The 26,878-nt window shown below is 39.0% G+C and overlaps 1 protein-coding gene across 6 annotated transcripts in view; it reads left to right on the top strand.

Annotated features, from left to right (window-relative positions):
- The first annotated feature begins 12,998 nt into the window (after positions 1-12,998).
- AFF4 (AF4/FMR2 family member 4) overlaps positions 12,999-26,878 on the top strand; it is a 97,639-nt gene continuing 83,759 nt past the window's right edge. For 5 of the 6 annotated variants that reach the window (XM_036848450.1, XM_036848451.1, XM_036848445.1 and 2 more), the window contains exon 1: positions 12,999-14,023. The gene's annotated coding sequence lies outside the window, so the exon portion shown is untranslated. The remainder of the gene's footprint in view (positions 14,024-26,878) is intronic. The other variant, XM_036848446.1, reaches the window with a different exon arrangement.

Genomic DNA, 26,878 nt, shown 5'->3' with positions numbered 1-26,878 from the left:
GGAAAACTAGAGAGACTATATTAATATCAGACCAGTAGATTTCAGAAGAAAGAATATTACCAGGGCCAAAGAAAGTCACTGTGTATGACAATGTGGTCAATTCATCAGGAGGACATAATGATCCTAAACATTTATACATAATAACAGATTTTTAAAATATGTGAAGTAAAACTGATGGAAATAATAAAATGAGAAATAGACAAATCCACAAGTATAGTCAAAGATTTCAATACCCATACTCAGTAACTGGCAGAACAAGTAGACAGAAAATCACTAAGGGTATAGAAGACTTGAGCAATTCAACCAACCAGTTTGACATAATTAACATTTATAGAACACTCCACCCAACAATAGCAGAATACACATTCTTTTGAAAGTGCATCCAGAATATTTACTAAGGTATATTTACCAAGGTAGCCCATATTCCAGATAGTAAAACAAGTCTCAATAAAGCTAAAAGGATTCAAGTCAACTGAAAGAATTTTTTTTGAATATTTATTTATTTGGCTGCGTCGGGTCTTAGTTGCAGCACGCGGCATCTTTGCTGTGGCATGTGGGATCTTTCGTTGCGGTATGAGGGCTCTCCAGTTGCTGCTCTCTAGAGCTCTTGAGCTTAGTTGCCCCACGGCATGTGGGATCCTAGTTCCCTGACAAGAGATCGAACCCACGTTCCCTGCATTGGAAGGTGGATTCTTAACCCCTGGACCACCAGGGAGGTCCCTGAAAGAAATTTTTTTTAATTAACTTTTATTGGGGTATAGTTGATTTACAATGTTGTGTTAGTTTCTGCTGTACAGCAAAGTGAGTCAGAGTTGTGAGTGTTATTCAAGGTCTTACTGAGGACTATAGCCCAGCAGACTATAGCCCAGTAGCTCTGAGTAAACTGCTCCGAAGAGGTGGGAGAGAAGCCAGTTTATATGTGATATTTTTGGCACTCAAGTATACATCTTGGTAAAAGATTACTGCTAGTCACAAAGAATAGATATCTCATGATATCTATATGATTTTAGTGCTTTCCTATGTGTGGGAAGATGCAAGAATCTGAGTTCATTAAAATTCTTCCTGAGATAACATCTAAGGGGCCTCCTTGTCAAAAGCGCAGAGCATCCTGATATCGTCATTTCCTCTGTCTGAAGCACGGACTGCACTGTCTGTGAGTGTCTGCAGCAGGTTAATCCCTGTAGAATTGGGTGGTGAGCAAAAATGCTCTTTTGTTTTTCTTTGTTTACAGTACAGCAAGGTATATCTGACCACAGTGGAATTAAACTAGAAATCAATATCAGAAACATCTCTGGAAAATTCCCCAATATATGGAAACTGAATAACAACACTTCTATATAACTCACGGATCAAAAATGAACTCATTCGTACTTCCCTGGTGGCACAGTGGTTAAGAATCTGCCTGCCAATGCAGGGCAGACTGGTTCGACCCCTGGTCTGGGAAGATCCCACATGCTGCCGAGCAGCTAAGCCCGTGCGCCACAGCTACTAAGCCTGTGCTCTAGAGCCCACAAGCCACGACTACTGAGCCCTCGTGCCGCAACTACTGAAGCCCAAGTGCCTAGAGCCCGTGCTCCGCCACAAGAGAAGCCACCGCAATGAGAAGCCTGCGTACCACAAAGAGAAGCCCGCGCGCCGCAATTAACCCAATGCACCGCAATGAAGAGCAGCCCCCGCTCGCCGCAACTAGAGAAAGTCCGTGTGCAGCAACGAAGACCCAATGCAACCAAAAATAAATAATAAATTAATTAATTAAAAAAAATGAACTCATGAACTCAAAAGGAATATTACAAAATATATATATATATTTTTTGGCCACACCGCACAGCTTGTGAGATACTAGTTCCCCATCCAGTGATCGAACCTGGGACCTCAGCAGTGAAAGCACAGAGTCTTAACCACTGGACCACCAGGGAAGTCCCCCAAATACTTTTTTTTCCCACAAAATACTTTTAACTAACCAAAGATGAAAGCAGAACATTTGTGGGATGCTTCTGATGCATACTTAGGGAAAATTAATAGCACTAAATATTAGAGAAAAAGAAAGTTCTCAAAACAACGACTTCAGCTTGCACCTTAAGAAACTAGAAAAAGAAGAGCAAATAAATCCCGAAACAAACAGAAGAAAGGAAATAATAAAGATCAAGAGCAGAGATCAATGAAATAGAAAACAAACTATAGAGAAAGTCAATGAATCTAAAAGTAGTTCTATGGGAATTCCCTGGCAGTCCAGTGGTAGGACTCCTCGCTCTCACTGCCGAGGGCCTGGGTTCGATCCCTAGTCAGGAAATAAGATCCCACAAGCCCCTCGGTGTGGCCAATAAATAAAATAAATAACAAATAAATAAAATGAAATGAAATAAAGAAAAGAAAAGGTAGTTCTAAGAGAAGATTAATAAATCAATAAATCTCTAGCCAGACAGCTCAGAACAAAAAGAGAGAAGAGGCAAATTACCAATATCAGAAATGAGGGAGATGCTATCACTACAGATTCCACATATATTGAAAAGAACCTAAGGGAATAGTAAGACTTTACTCATTTAATAAATTAGGTAAAATGGAAAAGTTCCTTGAAACCCGAACTAACAAGTTCACTCAAGAATAAGCAGATGACCTAAATACTTGTATTTACTTGTATTTATAAAGGAATTGAATTTTTAGTTAAAATCTTCCCACAAAGAGACTCACATTTTCAAAATGTGATTTTGTACTTTTATAAACATTTAAATTTATAAATGAAATAGAAAAGATTGTCTAATTTTTCCTTTGGAATTCTTCTTGACCCATAGGTATATAGAGTGTATTATTCAGTTTCCATATATTGGGGGATTTTCTAGAGATGTTTCTGTATTGATTTCTAGTTTAATTCCACTGTGGTCAGCTACAATACCTGGAAATATCTTGTATGACTTGAATCCTTTACCTTTATTGAGACTTGTTTTACGATCTGGAATATGGACTACCTTAGTAAATACACTTTAGTAAATGTTCTGAGTGCACTATGAAAAGAATGTATATTCTGCTATGTTGGGTGGAGTCCTTCTGTAAGTGTTAATGTACACAGGTTATGCATGTGGATAAGGACTGGAAATGAAATTGAACCAATATAAAAAAAATGTAGACTTTACTGTTCATTAGTGAGTTTTTTTTCCTGTGTAAATTGCTTGAAATCATATGAAGGAAAACTATGGTTTGGATTGGTATAACTACCCTTCTAGATGGTTCCCAAAGATCCTATTTCCTGTTGTTTATGCCCTTGTATTGTCCCTTCCCCCACCGAATAAAGGCTAACCAAAAAAAAAAAAGAGTAAGGGCTAACCTCTGTGACCAGTAGAACAGTACAAAAGTGACAGTGTGTGACTTCAGAGGCTAGGTCATAAAAGGCATTACAGTTTCTGCCTTGTCTCTTGAAACATTCACTCTAGGATGAACCAGCCTCTGTGGTATGAGGATACTCAAGCAACCTTGTAGAAAGACCCGTATGGAGAGGAACTGAGTCCTCTAAGCAACAACCAGCAGCAACCTGCCAGTCACATCCAGGAGCCACCTGGGAAGGAGGTCCTCCATCCGGAGTTAAGTCTTCATATGACTACAACCTCTTAAGAGACCCAAGCCAGAACTGTCTAGCAAAGCCACACCTGAATTCCTGACCCACAGAAATTGTGAGAGATAATAAATGGTTATTGTTGTGTTAAGCCACTAAGTTTTGAGCAATTTGTTATGCAATAATTTTAAAAACCTAATGCTCATATGTTTTAAAGTAAACATTTATTCAAAGACCACATTCAAGCTTCTGCTCATCTCCTTTGAGAAGTTTTTCCTAGACAACCTAGCTGAAATAACACCTGAACTCATTCTATCCCTTTGCTCTGCTTTTTCTTCTTTACATTTATACCCAGAAATTTAGAGGTGTGTGTGTGTGTGTGTGTCTTTCTTCTCCACTAAAATGGAAGCCCCATGAGAACAAGGACTATTTGTTCACTACTGCCCCTAAGACCGAGAGTGCTTAGAATGCTACCTGGTATATCATAGGCACTCTACCAATAATTGTTGAAAGAATGAATAAATTAATAATAACAAAATCATTAATATTCTCATTTGCCTTAATAGTATACTTGGATTTTATTTCGAGGATGCAGATATGTATAGAGACTATGAGCTATGTGTGAATTTGTACTAACTACTTTTCTTAATGTTTGCATTAGGATCATTTTTACAGCAACATTTTTTGTTGATTCCCTTTTCTTAACAAGGCATTGTGGTAGGTAGCCTCTAAAATGGCTCCCAATGACTTCTGAGTCCTGGTATTCATGTCCTTGTACAGTCCCCTCTCACACTGGATAGGCTGACTTGTGCAACAATAGAATATTGCAAAATGAAGGGACTTCTGATCATAAAAGACTTGGAAATTTTAACTGGAATATCTCATTACAACTGATTTCTTCAAACAATTTAAAAAATGAAAAGAGCTTTAACAAAGTTTCTGAGTGACTCATTATGCAAGCAAGGAAAGCCATTTACTGATGGCAGGTGCATTAAAAATCCTGTTTGATTGTAGCAGCCAAAGAAATATATCCAGAGAAAATAAACTTGTTGAAGATTATTAGCCTTTCGTGAGAACAGTTACTCAGAGCTGAAGACATTGAGAGCAACATCAATAGTCAATTAAGACACAAGGTAGTCATATCGACTGGTTTTCCTTGACTCTGTAACTTTTTTGTGATAGCTTCTTGAAATAGAAAGAACATGCCATACAATTCACCCATGGAAAGTATACAATTCAGAGTTGTACAACCACACCAGAATCAATTGTTGAACATGTTTATCACCCTCAAAAGAGACCTTGTAACCCATTAGCTCGTTACCCATTTCGCCCCCAAGCACCCAGCCTTAGTAACACTAACCTGTTTCGTCTCTGTAGATTTGCCTATTATGAACATTTCATATAAATGGAAGCATACTGTGTATTGTCCTTTGTGCTGACTTCTTTCAGTCAGCATAAAGTTTTCAAGGTTTATCATAGTGTAGCATATATCAGTATTTCATTTCTTTTTATTGCCAAATAATATTCTATTGTATGGACATGCCACGTTGTTTATCCATTCATTAGTTGGACATTGACGTTGTTTTCCATCTTTTGGCTATTATGAATAATGTTGCCATGGACATTCATGTGCAAGTTTTCTGAGGACTTTTTAAAATTCTCTTGGGTGTATTCTTAAGACTCTGGGTTATATGGTAATTTTATGCTTAACCTTTTGAGGAAAGCCAAAAAAACACAAAACAAAACCTCTGTGCATTTTTCAAAAACCGGGTGTTTGTCTTTCCACTTTATTGATGCTGTCCTTTGAAGCACAAAACTTTTTAATTTTGTTGAAGTCCAGTTTATGTTTTTCTTTTGTTGCTTGTACTTTTGGTGTCATATCTAATGTAATAAACCATTGAAGATTTATGCCTATGTTTTCTTTTAAGAGTTTTATAGTTTTAGCTTTTACAATTAGGGCTTGGATTCATTTTGAGCTGATTTTTGTATGTTGTGAAGTAGGAGTCCAATGTCATTCTTTTGCATATGGGTATCCAGTTGTCCCAGCACGATTTGTTGAAAAGACTATTGTTTGCCCATTGAATTGTCTTAGAATCCTTGTTGAAAATCAGCTGACCATAAATATGAGGACTTACGTCTAGACTTTCAATCCTATTCTATTCATATATATGTACTTGACTCTTGATGAGTACACAGAAGTTACTGATACCAGTCAGTTGTTTATTCAAGGATCAATGTTGAGTTTGAAGAATTACCACTAAGAGTAGTCTGTGTGGGACAACTACACATGAGAATATTTTCAAAGAAGTTGAGGAAACCCTAATTCATTATAACCTGCAGTTGAGCTGAATAAGATGTGTTATAATTGATGGTGGTACCAATAAGTGTGGAGGAGAAAAAGCTTAGTTGGACAGATTTACAAAGCTTTTGAAAATGTAAGGTGTTAAAGCCTGTTGCAATATTTGAATTTATCATGTGTCTGTCATCAAACCAACAGTATCAACAGTGAATTTCATTTGCTCTTCTGGACGTAACCACCATGTGTTCCAGGAATTTTTTTAGAAATAAACCTGAATATCTGACTTGCTGTACCACACAGCAGTTTGATGCTTAGTAATGGTAAAGTATTATTGTGATTATTTGAGCTCTGGACTGAGATAGAAATTTTTAAAATTGTGGTAGAATACATATAACATAAAATTTAACGTCTTAACCAATTTTTAATGTACAGTTCAGTGGTATTAAGCACATGCACATTATTGTGCAACCATCACCACTATCCATCTCCAAAACTTGTTTCATCTTGCAAAACTGAAACTCTATACCCATTAAACAATAATTCCGCATTTCCTCCACCCCAGCCCCTGACAACTGCATTCTCCTATCTGTCTCTATGAATTTAACTACTCTTGGTATCTCTTATAAGTGGAATCATACAGTGTTTGTCTTTTTGTGACTGGCTTATTTCACCTAGCATAATATCCTCAAGGTTCATTCATGTTGTAGCATGTGCAAATTTTTCTTCCTTTTTAAAGGTTGAAGAATATTTTGTTAATGAATATACCACATTTTGCTTATTCATTCATCCATCAATGGACACTTGGGTTGCTTCCACCTTTTGGCTATTGGGAATAATGTTGTCAGATGGAAGTTTTTGTGAATAAGTGCCCTCAACCACTGTTGAACACTATATGGCTTGGAAATTAGCTTTAACTGAAGACTCAATAATGCTTATTAACAAGTTCAACCTAAGTTACAAGGCAAACTGTTTATATGTGAAATTTTACTGCAGACAAGTCATTTCAGCAACAACTTTTTTTGAATCACAATATCAAGTTGTTTTGTATACTTCCTGTGCTGTCCAAAGTTACAAGTAAAATGTCTATTACCATACAGATTTGCAGCATATATCTTTTCTAAGCTTGAACTACAGTGCCTATGGAGGTTTCTGGACTTTGCGGCAGTGAAAGCATGGAGTCCTAACCACTGGACCACCAGGGAATTCCCAGCAATGAATATTCTTAACTAATATCACATGCCAGTGGATTGATATCAGTATTTGGCAGTACCTATCTGTGTGAAAAGATGTTTTCAAAATGAAATACATAAAACTTTACAACAGATAAGCATTAACAGAAGAATATCTGAAATCACATTTGATGATAGGAAATATTAACTTTGAATCCCAAGTAAAATTAAAAGAAAAATTATTATTCTCATTAGTAGACTTGAATTACAAAGCTTAATTACTACATTTTGAATTTAATGAAAAATTGACAGAAAAAAATTTTAATCTATTATGTACCTACACGAAATCCTTGATTTTTGCCACTTGGCCTGTAAAGCCTAAAATATTTACTATCTGGCCTTTACAGAAAAAGTGCCAATCCCAGAAAGAAAGAGAGAGAAAAGAGCTAAAGATCAAATCTTGAGACACCTCTATTCAGAAGTCAGGGAAAGGTAAAGGATCTCCTGCAAATGAGACTGAAAAGCAGCAGCCAGGAGGGAAATTTGGAGAGTGTGGCATCTCAAAAACCAAGAGAAGAAAGTGTCTCAAACAAGAGAAAATGGTTAACTGTGTTAAACATTAGTAAGGTAAATACAAAGACTCAACTTTTGGATTTGACAGTGTGGGAACTGATGGTGATCTTGGTGAGTAGTTTCAGTGGCATGGTGGTAGCGGAAAAGATAGAGAGGAAAAGGTTTAAAAAATTAAATAATGCACCTGAAAATGTTTAGCTTTGTGCCTGGCACATAGTATGTACAGTAATTATCATTGAAGCAGACATGGATGTTGCTCGCCCATGTCCCTCACCTCTACCATTTTAGGAATATCAGTGTAACTTTGAATTATGCAGATGTTCCTGATTTTATTTGCCTGAAAAACGTCTCTGGCTGCTGTAGTTTGCTCTGCTTACATGCAACAGGCCAGAGTTGCTAGAAAGCCCTCAACAGTGATCAACAGGAGTAGTTATATAAATACTCCAGGGACTTCCCTGGTGGTCCAGTGGTTAAGACTCCGGAGTCCCAGTGCAGGGGGTCCGGGTTCAACCCCTGGTCAGGGAACTAGATCCCGCATACCGCAACTAAGAGCCCGCATGCAGCAACTAAAAGATCCCGCGTGCCTCAACGAAGATGCTGCACATGGCAAGGAAGATCCCTCACACGGCAAGGAAGATCCCGCGTGCTGCAGCTAAGACCCAGTGCAGACAAATAAATGAATAAGTAAATAAATAATAATTAAAAAAATACTCCAGCTTCCTTGCCCCTCAGATGTGGTAACTGAGATATGTGTTCTCCAGTGTTCCCCAGAAGGATTACGAATGGGAAGACCTGGTACTTGTGCAATTTGAAACAACCATCCCCCAGAAATTTGATTCATAATCATGACACCTCACGTAACAGTGAAGATTTGGACTGATCATGGCTCTAGATGTTAATGTTCTCCAACTCATGCTGAAAAATGGCTGCAAAGTCAGACACTGAGAATTGAAACTGTCTATATCCACATGGATTACTGTCAACATTAAATATCTACATGGATTACTGTCAACATTAACATAATTTTATTATTTCATTGTCATCTTCAACATTACTACTATTCCAGGAACATTTGACCAGGAACAGAAAAATTGCAACTTTTCATTTCAGAAACTTCTCAAAGTCTCATTTAAATGAACACAAAACTACTCCACTTTTCAATAGATGACTTAATTTTACTTATTTATTTGGCTGCACCACGCAGCTTGCACAATCTTAGTTCCCCAACTAACCAGGGATCGAACCCCCGGTCTCCTGCAGTGGGAGACCAGAGTCCTAACCACTGGACTGCCAGGGAATTCCCTATTTATTTATTTTTATTGAGGTATAGTTGATTTACATTGTTGTGTAGTTTCTCCTGCACAGCAAAATGATTCAGTTATATTTATATACTTGTATATGTTCTTTTTCATATTCTTTTCCATTATGGTTTATTGTGCGACACTGAATATAGCTCCCTGTGCTATATAGTAGGACCTTGTTGTTTATCCATTCTATAGACAACAGTTTGCATCTGCTAACCCCAAACTCCCAACCCATCCCTTCCCCATTCAATAGATGACTTTAAATGACAGTTTACACTGTGTGGTGGGCAGAATAATGGTCCTTCAAAGGTGTTTATGTACTAATCCCTGGAACCTTTGAATATGCTATGTTACATGCAAAATGGAATTAAGGTGGCAGATGGAATTAAGGTTACTAATTCAGCTGACCTTAATATAGAGAGATTATCCTAAATTATTTGAGTTGGTTCACAGTAATCACAAGGGCTCTCAAAAGTAGAAGAGGAAAGCAGAACAGAAGGTCAGAGTGATGTGATTTAAGAAGGAGTCAACCAGCCCTTGCTGACTGTGAAGATGGATGAAGGGGTCACAAGCCAAGGAATGTGGGCAGCCTCTAGAAGATGGAAAAGAGCCCCTGGTAAAGAACCTCCGGAAAGGAGCAGTCTTGCCAACACTCTGATATTAACATAGGGAGACCTGCGTCAGACTTCTGATTTATAAAGTTGTAAGATGATAAATTTGTGTTATTTTAGGCCTCTAAGTTTGTGGTAATTTGTTAAAGCGGCAATAAAAACTAATACACTCTCAAGACGCTTTAAAACCTTTACCTTGCTGTGTGTGCTAATCCTAACCTATTATACCATGATTCTTATCCAATCCTAATCAAGCCCCCTAAACTGAAAAACCCCCTTAGAACAGACCCCAAAACCTTATAAGTGTTCCAATTTCCCCTTGGAAATGCTACTGAAAACATCAAGGCACCGGTCTCTTTTATCAGTAAGTAATAAACTCAGCTTTGCCTTATCAACACACCATTTTGGTGCTATTTTTTTTGGTGCCAGCATTTGACCATTGTTTTATCCATATGCCTAGAACAGTACCTGCTATATAGTAGATGTTTAATAAACATTTGATACATAATGAATAAATTATCTGAGTTTCTAAAATAACACGGAATAATATTTATGTAGATATATTTATGACTTAGTAATTCCTATGTCTAGAAGTGACTTTCAGAAAATCATTTTAAAGCCTGAGTGAAACCTTGTACGTGGATGTTTATATGTTTTATTCATAATCATTAAAAACTGGAAGCAACCCAAATGTCCTTCAACTGATGAATGCCTAAACAGGCTATGTTATAGTAATAGAATACTACTCAGCAATAAGAAGAGATAAATTACTGAGACATGCAACAACGATAGATGGATCTCAAAGGCATTATGCTAAGTGAATAAAGGCAGACTTAAAAGGTTACGTACTGTATGATTCTATTCATGTGATATTCTGGAAAAGGTAAAAGTATAGGGACAGAAAGCACATCAGTGGTTGCCAAGAACTGGGGTTGAGGTGAGGCATTCATTACAAAGGAGCAAGAGGGAATGTTTGGGGGTAAAGGAAATGTTCTATATTTTGATTGGGGTGGTGGTCACATAGCTGTATGCATTTGTCAGAACTCATAGAACCATACATTGAAAAGGATAAATTTTACTGTATGTAAATTTTATTACTTTTTAATTTTTTTTTTTTTGAACTATAGTGGATTTACAATGTTGTGTTAGTTTCTGGTGTACAGCAAAGTGACTCAGTTTTATATATATATATATATATATATATATATATATATATATATATTCTCTGTATGTAAATTATACCTCCACAAAAATCTGACTTAAAAACACCCCAGGGGCTTCCCTGGTGGCGCAGTGGTTGAGACTCTGCCTGCCAATGCAGGGGGCACGGGTTCGAGCCCTGGTCTGGGAAGATCCCACATGCCGCGGAGCGACTTAAGTCCGTGAGCCACAATTACTGAGCCTGCGCGTCTGGAGCCTGTGCTCCGCAACAAGAGAGGCCGCGATAATGAGAGGCCCGCGCACCGCGATGAAGAGTGGCCCCCACTTGCTGCAACTAGAGAAAGCCCTCTCACAGAAACGAAGACCCAGCACAGCCATAAATAAATAAATAAATAAATAAATAAGTAAAAATTTTTAAAACAAACAAAAAAAACCACCCCAGAACTCTACTGAGAATTGCTGCTGTAACAATATATACTGAATACTTTGTTCAAATATTGCCTGTTAATAAAAGTCATATTTTTCTTTGAGATTTTTTTTCTCTTAAAGTTCTATGGTTGGTATTTTCTGATATTACACCAAACCGTGCAGTTGACTTACATTGTTCTAGAACATGAAGTTAGAGACAGAAAATTCACTTTGTTAAAATGGATGCATCTGATTAAATAAAATGACAGAGTATTAAAATGTTACGAGTTGAGAAATATATAATTAGGAATTTTTTCTCTCATTGTTAAAAGGGAAAGAAATTCCGATTTGCAGAATAATTCCAAAGGAAAGTCTATTTTTTCCACCCCAGCCCCCCTTTTGTTTGTTTTTTGGTTTTTTTTGTCTGTGTTGGGTCTTTGTTGATGCGCACAGGCACTCAGTAGTTGCGGTGCGCGGGCTTCTCAATGCGGTGGCTTCTCTAGCCGTGGAGCACAGGCTCTAGGCGCACGGGCTTTAGTAGTTGTGGCTCGTGGGCTCTAGAGCGCAGGCTCAGGAGTTGTGGCACACGGGCTTATTTGCTCTGCATGTGGGATTTTCCCAGACCAGGGATCGAACCCGTGTCCCCTGCACTGGCAGGCGGATTTTTAACCACTGTGCCACCAGGGAAGTCCCCTCTTTTGGTTTTTACGTAAGGTCTCATTTATATTGAAAAATTATCGTGATAATTTATGGAACAAAAAGCATATTATCTTTTGGTTAGCCAAGTAACATTTACACCAAAATAAGTAATCTTCTTGTAAAGTTTATGACATATATTCAATGTTTTAATACTTCTTTAATTGTGTAAAATGATGATCTTTCTTGTTGTCAGTCTCCATCTTCACTCCCTTCCTATACAGGCTTGTAAATCTTCCAAGGCAGAATACAAAAGAAAACACGTGAAATTGGCACTACATCTATGGAGGACAATTTGGCAATCTCTATCCAAACTGAAAATACCTTTTGATTTAAAGATTGCGGTCTAATGAGTTATTGGTATAATTATCCATTTTATGAGACTATTAGTTGCAGCTTAGTTTGTAATTTAGTAATGGCTTGGCAACAACCTAAATGTCCACCTGTAGGAGATTAGTTAAAATAAATTGATATTTGCATACAGTGGAATATTACACTGCTCCTAGGAAGAATGAGACACTTCTTTACACAGTGATATGGAAAGATATCCAGGATATTTTAAGTGAAAAAAGGAAGGAACTTAACAGTGTATATAGTACGTTATCTTTTGCATAAAAGAGGTACATATAAGTGTATTTTAATATATATTTACAACATATCTTGGGAAGGCTACATTAGAAAATGCTAAGTGATTGCCTCCGGAACTGGAGTAGTTGAAGGGCAGGGATGGGACTGCCAATTATTTTTCACTATATTTTGTCACAGTTCATTTTGAGTTTTGCATGAAATCATTTCCTAATTTATATAGATAGATAAAATCTATATAAAGAGTTTAGCTTAAAAGAATATGTGGTCACTTCAGAATTTTAAAAAGAAAAACATTATACTACTATTGCTGATGAATTACCAGCTTTTAAGCCTAATAAAAACATTTTCATATGCACACTCTTTATAGTTTATCATAAAGCTCCTCAAAATCCTTGAATTTTATTTTAAAAAATCTTTAAAATGCTTGCTTCAAAATTAGTAGAGAGTGAAAAAAACACCTTCATGAGGCTCCTTCATGGAAAGAAAACAGATAAGAAGCAGGAAATTATAAAGTGTTTTCCAAAATAATGAACCCAAAGTAGTTTCTCTGGACAGTTACCGTACTGGGTTCTATGAGACCCTTTGAAAATCCTGTCTAATCTATAACTATGGCTTTACTCTCAATTAAATTATAGCTTGCCCTGACTGGCAGGATGTTAAGAACTGAAGAAAAGTGTTCGGAATGATATCTTGAAAAAAAGTATTAACAGCAGAAGCTGTTTAGATGACCAAGAAAAAGGGCTGGCTTGGCTTCGTCTGAGAAGTTCAAGCGAGGTTCTAGACGGCCTCCTGCAGAGAAATTCCCAGCAGACTTCCTTTTCCGGCCGGACCTGTCGAGGGCCGCCCCACCGGCTCCGGGCTTCGACAGCAGCTCCGCACCACGGGCCTGGGGGCTTCGGCCACACCCTCAGGAGGGGCGGACTGCCTGACCTCCTGAGCCCCAGAACCAGTAGATCCGGCTCCACCCGACCCCGCCCTTCTGAACCTCGCTAGCGGCTACGCGCTGGATGGTGTGCGCGCCGAAGTGTGCGCGCGCGAAGTGTGGAGGCCCGATCCTGCCTGTCCCGCCCTGTCAGACGCGGCCGCCGGGCTCAGGGGCTCGGACCTAGGCCACCTGGGCCAGTACCCGGCCAGCTCGTCGTCGTCGGACCCGACCGCCGCGCACGTCACCACCTCCAGCGTCACCTCCCGGCGCTGTAGGATCCGCAGCCTCCGCTTTTCTGACGGGGAGGGGCGCGGCGTCGCCACGTGACGCCTCGTCCCCGCCCTGCCCTGGTCACATGGGTGGCGCGGCCGCTGCGTCAGTCACTGTCCTGGTTGCGGGAGTCGAGCGCCGTCGCTGCCGCCGCCAGCGGATGGGGCGGGGGATCCCGGTGCCAGGTCCTCGTCAGCCCGCCCCTGCCTCCTCAGCCAGTCGTCCCGATCTGGGCTCGACAGTCATGGAGCGGGGCGGAACCTCCGCCTGTGCTGTGTGAGGTGCGTCGCCACCGCCGCCGCCTGCGCTTTTCGAGACCTGCCGAACCCCCGCCGCCGCCCGGAGCTCCTCGCCCTTGGCAGTCTGTCGCCGCCCCCCGAGCGGGTTCGAATGCGCGTCCGGTGAAGGTGCAGGCCCGGCGCCGCCTCTGCCGCAGCCGGGAAATGGTTCGGGCCTAGCGGAGCCGGGACTGGAGGTGAGAAGAGCAGACAGACGGACTGAGGGCCGGGCCCGGCCGCGGGGAGGGGCTGGGGGGAGGGGAGGACAGGGTCCGTTTGGGGGCTCGGAGAGACCCTCCGGGCTAGGGCTGCTCGATCCGGCTTCCCTCGTCTTCGCGTTCCACCCCCGACCCTCAAAAATATAAATTAATTAAAAAGGCTAACCCAGTCCTAACAAAAATTCCCAGAAATCAATCTTTTCACTGTTTCTCCTTTCCCCTTTCGTCCATTAATCCATTCCTTCCCTCAGAAATTCCATCGACTGATCTGTTACTTTTTAATACCCTTCTCAATTTCAAGTTATTTCTAGTTAAAGAGAAAATAGGCCTAGGTTCTGGCTATCATTACCCAACTAGTTCTCGCTTTCCTTCTCGCGATCCTGCGTACGTCCTCCTCCACCTCCTCCACCTCCTCCTCCTCCTCCTCCCCCCCCCTCCTCCTCCTCCTCCCCCCCCCCCCCCGCAAAAAAAAAAAAAGGAAAAAAAATTTCCGCCTTCGACTGGCGAAGGGGGCTGACTAAAAATGGGAATGTGGGGGTGTAATACTTGAATACCCCCCCATAACTTCTGAATCGGTTAGCTAGTTACCCCGATAGCTTGCATTTGGATATTGATGTGTAGGCCTTTCCTCCAGCTGCCTGTGCCCGGGGTTAATCTCGTAATTGACGTCAGTGCTTTGTTCCTTCCACTTTGCTGTTCCTTCCACTCTTTGAGGATGGATCATGGGATATAGGAGTTTGAGGAGTATCCTTATTGCCTTTTCTTTCACAAACGGTATCATTTGTAGGAATGATACAAAGGTGCAAATTTGTACAAAGATACAAATCTGAAATGCTTTTGTACGGAGTTAAACTAAGACGAAGAGTTCGATTTAGGGTTCTCATAGTCACTTGCAATTAAGAATTGTGCGATTTCTTTTCTGCTGGCCTGTTGGAGATTTTAAACTAAGGCCAGTCCCTTTTCCAGTTACCACTGTTTTTCCTTACAGAATCTAGGCTATAGTTCCTTGTGAATAGGATGTTTGTAAATGTGACGTTTAAAATGTCTTGTTTTTGAGGGTTCAAATGTTAAAAGCGCAAAGCTTTGTTTCCATATTGATTCTGCAAAGCTTTGTGAAGTGCTCCTTTTATTTAACTGTCCTTTAACTTATCAAAATTGAAATATGAGAACTTTCTTAATTTGACATTTAATAAAGAGCCTCTGTGGCCTGTGAATCTTGCCTAGAATCATCTTTGGTTTTACGTGCATGAAGAAGTGTTGGCAAGTGGCCATCTGGTTTTTAACAAAGCTGGCTTCTTTAAATTGCTCAGGTTTATTTTACTTATTCATCAATGCCTCCTTCAGTCTCCAAACATTAAAAAAAAATCTTAAGAAGTTATTTTAAATTATCTTTTAGCGTTAACTTACCTGAGGCAATAAAAAGAAATTTTTTTTTTTAACACCAGCATTTTCATTCAGTTTGTGGTGGCTTGCAGGCTGATGGCTTTGGTTTTTGTTAGCTCTACAGGAACAGTAGGCAGATTTTGCTTTCAATAAAATTCTGTGTCAAGTGGAGGCAAGATAGGATGTTTGTGAGTGACCAAACTTTTACTGTTTGATTTTAAAAAAAAGAGCTTAGCTGTGATTATTGGAAAATGGTCTACAGTTTTGAGGTGTAAAGGTGATTCTACAGTGCTTTGAAGCTGTGTAATTAAGCATTCTTAAAGATAGCATATTTTCATTCAGATTCAGTTTCTGCTTGTCAGATGATGTACATTCCCTTCTCTGTGCTCTTGAGATACTGTACCCCCTTTGTGACAGTTGATGCATTCTGCTTGTATTGTAATTTTTTTATAGATCTGTCATGTCTTTAGAGCAAGAACTATATTTATACCTCTTTGTGTCCTCCCCAATATTTTATACAATTACTAGGTTGAATTTGAATGTGATATCCAACCCAAGATTTCACAAAAGGGTACTCTTAAAAAAAAAAAGCTGTATGAGCAAGTGATCAGTATTTATTTGTAGGGGAAAAAGTAGCTATCAGCTACAGAAGATGACAGAAGGTGAAGCCTTCTAAAATTACGTATCTTACATTTTTTTAAGAGTTAAGGTAAATGTCATGGTTTTATGTGTACCTGAGAGGAACAAAGAAAACAGGTATTTCTTCTTTTGTGGCCATCTACTGGTTTAGAATGGAGTCCAAAATGTATGAGGCCTTCTCTTCATAGTATTTTTCATAAAAATCAAAGAAGTAGTCTTTTTTTTAATATAAATTTATTTATTTATTTATTTATGTATGTATGTATGTCTGTGTTGGGTCTTCGTTGCTGTGTGTGGGCTTTCTCTAGTTGCTGCTAGCGGGGGCTACCCTTTGTTGTGGTACCAGGCTTCTCATTGCCGTGGCTTCTCTTGCAGCTCTAGGCGCGCAGGTTTCAGTAGTTGTGGCACACGGGCTCAGTAGCTGTGGCTCGTGGGCTCTAGAGCGCAGGCTCAGTAGTTGTGGCGCACGGGCTTAGTTGCTTCACGGCATGTGGGATAGTCCTGGGCCAGGGCTCGAACCCGTGTCCCCTGCATTGGCAGGCAGATTCTTAACCACTGCGCCACCAGGGAAGTCCCCAAAGAAGTAGTCTTAAATATTGAAGGCACACCTGGACAGTGACCCAGAAGTGCAGTGTGTATTATAAAAATGGATAACTTAGATTTGATTTTATTTTACTATTTTTTAAATTTATTTTTTATTGAAGGATAGTTGATTTACAGTGTTGTGTTAATTTCTGCTGTATAACAAAGCGACTCAGTTATATACATATATGCATTCTTTTTTATATTCTTTTCCATTATGGTTTATCCCAGGATATTGAATATAGTTCCCTGTGCTATGCAGTGGGACCTTGTTGTTTATCCATTCTGTATGTAATAGTTTGCATCTACTAACCCCAAACTCCCAGTCCATCCCCTGCCCCCATGTCTGTTCTCTATGTCTTTTGAGTCTGTTTCTGTTTTGTAGATAGGTTCATTTGTGCCATGTTTTAGATTCCATATATAAGTGATATCATATGGTATTTGCCTTTCTCCTTCTGACTTACTTAGAATGATAATCTCTAGTTGCATCCATGTTGCTGCAAACGGCATTATTTTGTTCTTTTTTATGGCTGAGTAGTATTCCATTGTATATATGTACCACATCTTCTTTATCCATTCATCTGTCAGTGGACATTTAGATTGTTTCCATGTCTTGGCTATTGTGAATAGTGCTGCTATGAACATAGGGGGTGCATGTATCTTTTTGAATTATAGTTTTGTCCGTATATATGCCCAAGAGTGGGATTGCTGGGTCATATGGTAGATTTTATTTTTTATTTCAGCTCTATTCTACAGATAACTTACTATAAAAACTTTCCTGTATAATGTAAAGGATTTCCAGCTCTATTCTACGGATAAGTTACTATAAAAACTGTCCTGTATAATGTAAAGGATTTCCAGCTTTTGAACCCCCAGTCTTCATTATGGTTTTCCTATTTCCTTTTTTATTTCCTCTGAAAAGTTGGAACAATTATATTGATTTCTGGGAGGGTGTTTGCCAGTCTCAGTTAATTGTGAAATAAGGTGTAGTCAGTGACTAAAAATTGCTTAAAGCTAACCTGACCTGTTACCTTGCTACTTTTCCCTTTGGTTTAAGGAGAGCACCCCTACTTGCAGTAACGCCCCACACCCAGAGATTGACATGAATGGATTGCTCTGGAAAGCCAGTATGGTTTGGCTACCCAGATACTGTCGTGATCTGTCCTGGGACTGGGCTTCCTCGGTCTGCTTTGGGCCTGAATGGGTCTCCCATGATTTTGTCAGCTTGGAGCTGCCTAGTGGGTTATGACATTTCACTTTGACTTTTCCTTTTCTTGTCATCACTAGGGTAGGGACAGTTTAATGGAAAGGTGAGTAGAGTCAATACTCTTCATAGATAGGCCTTCCCACCTCTTTCCAATTGCTATCATTTCTTCTATCTGGAATATCACTTTTCCAGTCTTGTTCCCTATCTCTTAACATTTCGTCATCTTTTAAGGCACAATGCAAATACCATTGCCTTAAGTTTTGCTTGATTCCCTACCCCAGTAGTGACTTATCTCCTTTGAATCCCTGTATCGCTTTGTATCTCTCTTAATATTTGTTATGCAGCTAACTATGGGACTATAGCAGGCTGGATGACTTTGAGGACAATCAGTGAAGACTCACTAGTAGAATAAAGACTGTGTTATACTATTTTATTGTATATCTCTAAGAAATAAAACAATAATCCAATTTAAGATTTTACTAAAAAAATTAACAGTAATTCCTTAATATCATCACATATTCTACTCGGTGTTGAAATTTCCCCAATTACAGTTTTTGTTTTGTTTTAACAGTTTGTCTGAATTAGGATCCAAATAAGGTTCATACATTATATTGTGTTGATGTGTGTCTCAACCCTCTTTTCTTTCTGTCTTTTTGTTCTTGTTCCTATACAATTGGTTTGTTAAAGAAACCAAGCCTTTGCCCTATGAGATTTCTCACAGTCTGGATTTTGCTGATTGCATCCCTGTGGTTTCATGTAATATGTTCTTCTGTCCACTGTTTTTCCTGTAAATTGGTAATTACATCTAGAAGCTTGCTCCGATTCAGGCTTGGATTTTTTTTTTTTTTTCAATGGGAAGAATACTTCATAGGTAGAGTTGTGTACTTCCTATGTATTCTTAAACCCTCAGCCTGGCTTCTCATCCTAGCATGCCAGTGAAATTGCTCTTATCAGGGCCACCTGTGACTTCTACATTGACAAATTGTATAATCATTGCTTACTCCTTTACCTCTTTCTATACTTGACATTGTTAACCATTGTCTCCTTGATACTGTTTTTTTTTTCCTTGACTTTTATGACTCTGTCCCTTTCCTGCCTTTCTTACTACTAGCTGATTCTTTGCAGACTCTTAATTCTCTGCTAATCATATTGATATTTATGAATTTCCACCTTGACCTTCTCTTTTCACTCTTCCTGGTGATTTTTTCCATTTTTGTTGTTGTAGCTACCATCTTTAAGTGTTTTAAACTCACCAGAACTCTTTGATCCAACTGAATATCCCTGTTTAGATTGTCCAATAGGTACTTTGTTTTAGTTAGGAGAGTGACACATACCTAACTGAAGCAAAAAGAAGAATTTTTTGGAAACATATGGGTATCCATGAATTCTCAGAAAGGCAATCAATCCATAGGAGGACAACTAGAACTCAGGAACAGCTAGATCCAGGGGCTCCATATGTGGTCAGGAGTATCTCTTTATGTCTCACAAGATACTCTTTTTTTTTTTTTTTTCACACAAGATACTCTTTGTGTGTTCAGTTAGTTCTTTCTTGCTGCAGGTCAGTTTTTAACACTTACTAATATCTTTTGAGTTTTAAATCTTATAGCTTCTGCCATCAGAGAGACTGACCTGATTCTCAGTCTCAAATCTCAGGAAAGGGACTTGTTAGGTTATATGTCCAGCTCTGGACCACAGCTGTGGCTAGTGGGCTACATCCCAGAGAGAAGAGGAGTAAAGGACACTCTAAAACATAGTTGTCCAGTTCATTCATTCCATGGCTATTTAGCACACACACACAGAGTCCTACTTTTCTTATATATATTAAATATTTTCTTTAACATAATCTCACTATCTCTATATACCAGCAAACACTCTCATCTCTTCTGTGGAAACAACCCAAATTCATATCTACTTACCACATCCAGAGGTCATTGTTCTCTGAGTCCAGATTCTAAAGGTGATACTCTTTGTTAATCAGGCCTAGATATACTTTGTCACATGTTTGAAAATTGTGGACTAAATACTGAATTTAACCATCCCCAGCATAACTGATACACAGTGGTAGAAAAAAAAAAATAGCTAAAACTCTCATGAGGGGAGGGGAGAGGAAGGTATCATTGTTCCGAAACTTAACACGGTATCTTGCTGGACAGGTACAGTAGAAGGTAAATGATAGAACCGGCAAATTGCATGGGCCTTCATTTGTTGACTTACTTCCTTGCAAATGGAGTGAGTTCTTTGGCAGCCAAATGAAGATTTTCAATTCTGTCCACTAGAAAGATTTTGCTTTTCTGACACTTAGAGGACATTTGAAATAGGAGAGGGCAGTTCTGTGTTGCCTTAGCACAAGGGTTGACACACTACGGTTAGTAGGCCCAATACTGCCTGCTTTTGTATGGCCTGAGAGCTAAGAATGGTTTTTACATTTTTTTTAAATGGTGGGAAGAAGTCAAAAGAATATTTTGTGGTATGTGAGAATTATAGGAAGCTCAAAATTCAGTGTCCATGAATAAAGTTTTATTGGAGCACAGACAACACACCCATTTGTTTATGTATTGTATGTAGGTGCTTTTGCTGATACAGTGGCAGAGTGGAGTAGTCCTAACTTTATGGCCTGTGAAGCCTAAAATATTTACTGTGTGGCTTTAAAAAAGTTTGTCAACTTTTGTCTTAGCAGATCAAATGGCCCTTAGTGGATATTTGAGTCTGAGGATTGCCTTAGGGTTGAGCAGTTAGTTACAAGGTCCTATTTACTGTGGTGGTTGTTAGGGGATTTTTTGTTTGATTGTATGTGTGTGTGTGTGTGTGTGTGTGTGTGTGTGTGTGTGTGTGTGTGTGTGTGTATATATGTATATGTATATATATATATATCTGTGTGTATGTATGTATAAATGTGGGTATACATATATGTGTATATACATATGTGTGTGTGTAGATACCCATTTACATATACATATAGAGATACAAATAAAACAGGTGGGGTCTGCATATTGGCCTAGCTTTAGTTAAGGATTCAGACTTTATCTGTCAACTGTACCCTGGAGGTAGGATCACACTATAGGTTACATTGTAACATGGTTGCTCTTAGTACAGCTATGTGAATGGGGGAGAGAATTTTGAGAAAAGCTGGGGGTGAGTGAGGTGAACCTAGAAGCTGATCAGATAGTCCCTATAAGTGTTGATCATGTTCAAATTAACTATTCTACTACTTCTCAATCCCCTCACCCCTAAATTCTGCTATTTTCCTTGCCTTGGAGGATGTATCACTATCATTGTTTTTCCTAGAAACCTGCAAGTTGTCCTTGATTCCTCCATTTTACATCTCACATCTGTCTGGCCCCAAGATTCTACCTCCTTAACATCTTTGAATCCAAACCCTTTATCTACATTATCAACACTCCTACTATTACTGCCTTAATCCAGGCTTTCATTTCTTACCTGGGTTACTGCAACAGTTATCTCATTTGTTTCCTTATAATCTACTTCATCCTGTACCAAAGTGATTTTTTTTTCCCTCTAAACTGTGAATTCATTTCTCTTAGAACTCCTTAGTAATGTTGTATTTTCTGTATTATTTTTCTAACTGGGCATTCTTGTACATTAATGAGTTTTATGTAACTTCTAAAGGACTGCTTTATAGCCAAGTAATCCCTTGGGAGTTTGTTGCTGTGTTTAGATTTTGTTTATTATTGTGTTTGTGCCAAGTTATAAAGCATTGTACTGATGATGCTCAGACAGGGAAAGATGGTGAGTTAAATTGGATCGTGTCATGGTATATGTTAGTATAGGCAGGCCAAACCCCGGCTTAGTAGTTAGTATCATATTTTCACTGTGAGATGTATCTGGTAGATCCCATCTTGTAATTAATCAACGTGAAACAGTTTGTTTGCAGTGTGAGTGTTTTATTCCAAACTTCAGCAGTGATTATACTAGATACACATTTAATGTAGTTTTCATTAAGGTACTGAACCACAAATGAACAAGAAAGATTGCCAGAATTAACAAGTGGGCCTCTTTAAAACTGACATTTAGGGCTTCCCTGGTGGCGCAGTGGTTGGGAATCTGCCTGCTAATGCAGGGGACACGGGTTCGAGCCCTGGTCTGGGAAGATCCCACATGCCGCGGAGCAGCTGGGCCCGTGAGCCACAACTACTGAGCCTGCGCGTCTGGAGCCTGTGCCCCGCAACGGGAGGGGCTGCGATAGTGAAAGGCCCGCGCACCGCGATGAAGAGCGGTCCCCGCACCGCGATGAAGAGTGGCCCCCACTTGCCTCAACTAGAGAAAGCCCTCGCATGAACCGAAGACCCAACACAGCCAAAAATAAAATAAAATAAATAAATAAAGTAGCTATAAAAAAGAAAAGTGCTTTTAAAAAAAAAAAACAAAAAAAAACTGACATTTAAGGACCACTAGCTGGTATGGTAGTATATATAAGGTTGTATTTCCCTAAATTAGCAAATAAACACTTGCAGTTATTAAATCTGTTTAGTTTTACATATTTATAAGCATTTTATGCAGTAGTGTTATTGAAGTCAAATTACAGAAGTGGTTTAAAAATATAGAACTATGAGAATTCCCTGGTGGTCCAGTGGTTAGGACTCTGCGCTCTCACTGACAAGGGCCCGAGTTCAATCCCTTGTCGATGAACTAAGATCCCACAAGCCATGTGGCACAGCTGAAAAAAAAAAGTGTGTGTGTGTATAAAACTAGACCTAAAAAAAAAAAGAAAAAAAAAAAAAACTAGACCTAAGGCTACATATTTCCAGGATTGAATACATCATTGGTATAGTTTATGTAAAACAACATAATCTATTACATTAGCATTTTTTTTTTTTTTTTTTTTTTTTTTGGCTGCACTGCGTGGAATGCAGGATCCTAGTTCCCTGACCAGGGATCGAACCCGTGCCCCCTGCAGTGGAAGCATGGAGTCTCAACCACTGGACCGCCAGGGAAGTCCCACATTAGTGTTATTTAAATTTTTGTTTTGTATTTAATTTTTAAAGTTGTTTTAGTGTTATGGTTACATAAGAGCTATATAACGTAATGAGTTCATACCTAATTTTATATCCGTACCAGATTCTTAATATAATTTTTAAGAAGTCATCACTCAAGATCTGGGAGATATTAATTTTCTCTGAAAAGGTATCCTTATGTCTTTCAGATTTCAGAAACAAACCCACAGGTCTAGTCTGATCCCATGTATTTCTCCAGCCTTACCTTTCATTTTGTACTTCCCCAACCCTATTTTCCAACTACTCTTGATCTATCTCTATTCCCTCTGGGTGTATGCTATGTTCTCTCTTCAGGGCTGTTCCACATGGTATTCTTTCTGCTCAGAACTAACTTCCCTCCCTTCCTCTTCTTCCTTGCCTTCCCTCCTCCTATCCTCCTGCCACCTTTCTGTAGTTGGTCTAGCTGCAACCAAATCTTGGAGATGATGGGTAATTTTTATTTTTATATCCTTAGCCTTAGTGCAGTGTGTGACACAACATATGCCCTGGTTAACTACAGTATTAATGTTGTACCGTATATATAATATTGGTCTATATTGAAGAGACAGATTTTAAAATCAGAGTTATAAAGCCTTCAGAATTCCTTCTGAGTTCTGTTTAAATATGTTACAAGTCTGAAGTAGAAAATATTTTGACAATAGGTTTACTCTTATCACTTTATAAATTGATTTTTCAAAGTAAATATTCTCTCTGCCATAATAACTCATTTAATATATAAATTTGTATTCCGTGATTAAAGAGCAATAGCCTTAAATGACCTTAACTACCTTTTAAAGCAATATTCTTATTTACATTTTAATAGGACCTTATTAATAAGAAGTTAGGGTAATTAGGATAGGGGCTGATTTAAGTTCACAAGCCTTGAGTATATGCCTTCTTCTTTTAGTACGTTAGCGTTTTCTCTCTTAACCTTTTTTGTAATATTCTAAGACACTAAATATATTTTAGGAAACCCAGATACTTTATTATCACTTGTCTTCCACATATGCAGATGAAGATGAAATTAATCAGAAATAATTCCTTTTTAGTGTAAACTCTAAAGAACCTTTGCTGAGTAATGCTTTTTAACTTTTGTTTAATTTGCTATATGCATTTTTAAGTAATAAAATTGCCTTTATTTTGCCTTTTTGACGTGTGTTATTTTCTCTTGGCTTCCTCAGGTACTATAAATGAAAGCAGTCTTGCAGTACTCTTTTGAACAGATCATTTCTTTCTGGGTGTTGTTACTGAAACACTCAGTTTTTATACCATCTCAGTTTGCCAAGTATGATTATGAGATTTTACAGTCTAGCACTTGTATTTGGTGAACATTTGAGAGTGTAGGTTTTAAGTAAAAATAGAAATTGATCATTTCTGTACAAGTGTTTTTTTTTTCTTGTACATATGTTGTTTTTTTTCTTTTAGATAAACTCTTTTAGAGAAATTGCTTTAAAAACAACCGAATTCATTTAGTATCCATATTAATGCTTTATTGGGTTGATAATATATTGAATGCAGGAAATGAGATAGTAAATGAGATAACCCCTAGTAAATGAGAGACCCTCTACTTTCTAACCAAGTTGTGAAGTTCATTAGTTTACTTAAGTGATTGTCTACTAGGTTATGTTCTAGGTATGCAATGCTGAAAAACAAGCACATTCCCTGATTATTGTCTAGTGGGAGAGGAAATATTAATGAACATCAAAATAAGTATATACTTAATTGTGATCAGGTACTCTGAAGGAAACAGGAATTGTCTACATGAATTTTCTTAAGCTGGAAAGAGCGCCACAGTTCAAGAAGCCTAAAAAAGGCCCTTGGTGGGAGCTGGGAGGGGAGGGCAGTGAGATAAAAATGAATCTAATGAGATAGGCAGGAGTCACATCAGTAGAAAGTCAAATCCTGGCTTTGTAGGCCATGTTAAGTACCTTAAAGTTTATCCTAAGGCAAGTGGAAAGCTTACTAAAATTTTTAAAGCAGGGGTTGAGTGAAATGATCTGGTTTGTGTTTTAAAAAGATCACTTAAAAAAAAAATCACTTTAGGGCTTCCCTGGTGGTGTAGTGGTTAAGAATCCGCCTGCCAATGCAGGGGACACGGGTTCGAGCCCTGATCTGGGAAGATCCCACATGCCGCGGAGCAACTAAGCCCGTGCGCCACAACTACTGAAGCCCATGCGCCTAGAGCCCGTGCTCTGCAACCAGAGAAGCCACCGCAGTGAGAAGCCTGCGCACCACAACGAAGAGTAGCCCCCGCTTGCCACAACTAGAGAAAGCCCACGCGCAGCAACGAAGACCCAACGCAGCCAAAAATAAATAAATAAATAAAATAAATTAATTTTTTTAAAAAAAGATCACTTTAGCTGCTGTATGAAATATGGATTAGAGAGAGATGAGGGGGACTAGGAGTCCCAATTCGAAGGCTGTAGCATTTGTCCAAGTCTGAGGTAAAATGACGGCTTGTTTTGAACAGTGGCAGTGGAGAAGGAAGTGAACTGATAAATTCAAAATATATTTTAGAGGCCATGGTTATGGAGTGGATGTGGAGAGAGGTTGAAGGGAGGGTTCAGCAGGAGCAGGTGGTTGGTAGGATGAGGATCACTGGAGCAGAAGTTGTTGGCGGTAGGGAAAAGAGATCAAGAAATCAATTTTGGATGTATTAAGATTGATATTCCTCAGTCAAAGGACATCAAACAGGCTTGATGTGGAGTATATTTTGGTATTTGTAGTATAGACATATAGATGGTATTTTAAGCCATGAGAATGTAGGGGAAGAATGTAGACTTAATCAGAGTCTGAATAAAGACTTAATCGGAGTCTGAATAAGACCCACAGCTGAGTCCAGAGGAGCACCAGTTTTTAAGAAGTCTGGTAGATAGAATGGGAGAAGCCAGAGGTGCTAGGAAAACTGGGAGGGCTGGGGTTATAGAAGCCAAAAGTATATTAAGGAGCCATTAGTGGCTAAATATGTTGAACAGTAGGTCAACTAAAATGATAGTGTCTGTTGAATTTAGCAACTTGCAAATCAGTGTGATCTTGGCAAAGGAGTGGAGTGTGGGAAGTTGGAAACAATGTTGGAAGGTTGGAAACAATGTTGGAAGGTTGGAAACAATGTGGAATAGTGATTGGATATATTTTGGAAAGCAGTTTGTGTATATCAATTAAAATTGAAGATGCTCATTCCCTGCAACCTAGCAATTCCGCTTGTAGGTGTCTCTTCCAGGAAAACTCTCACTCACTGGTACAAAGAGAAGTGTATGAAAATGATCATTACAGGGACTTCCCTGGTGGCGTAGTGGTTAAGAATCCGCCTGCCAATGCAGGGGACACGGGTTCGAGCCCTGGTCGGGGAAGATCCCACATGCTGCGGAGCAACTAAGCCCGTGCACCACAACTACTGAGTCTGCGCTCTAGAGCCCAGAAGCCACAACTACTGAGCCCATGTGCCACAACTACTGAAGCCCACATGCCTAGAGTCCATGCTCTGCAACAAGAGAAGCCACCATGATGAGAAGCCCGTGCACTGCAACAAAGAGTAGCCCCCGCTCTCCACAACTAGAGAAAGCCCGCGCACAGCAACGAAGACCCAGTGCAGCCATAAGTAAATTAAATAAATAAATAAATAAATTTATTAAAAAAAATCATTACAGCATTGTTTGTAATGGCAGAGAAAGGGGAAACTACCTAAATATCCATCATCTGGAGAGTGGATAAGTAAATTGTGTGGATACACAGTAGTGAAAATAAATGAACTACAGCAACATGTATCATGATGGATTAACCTCAACATAATGCTGAGAATTTAAAAGGCTCACAGTCTTTAAAGTGTACCCTTTTTAAAGGTTGAAAAATATGCGGAACAATTCAATGTCTTATTTAGGGATACATACATATATAGTAAAAGTATAAAGAAATTTATGAGAATGATTAACACCAAAATCAGAATAGTGGCTATCTCTTGTAGGGGAAGGGAGCACAGGAGATGTGATCCAGGAGGGGTACACAGTAGCCTTCCACTATATTGGCAATGCTTTA

This window comes from Balaenoptera musculus, chromosome 3 (genome assembly GCF_009873245.2).
Source record: "Balaenoptera musculus isolate JJ_BM4_2016_0621 chromosome 3, mBalMus1.pri.v3, whole genome shotgun sequence".
Taxonomy (NCBI): Eukaryota; Metazoa; Chordata; class Mammalia; order Artiodactyla; family Balaenopteridae; genus Balaenoptera; species Balaenoptera musculus.
Note: the sequence above shows the minus strand (reverse complement) of the source record. Positions and strands in the feature narration are given on the sequence as shown.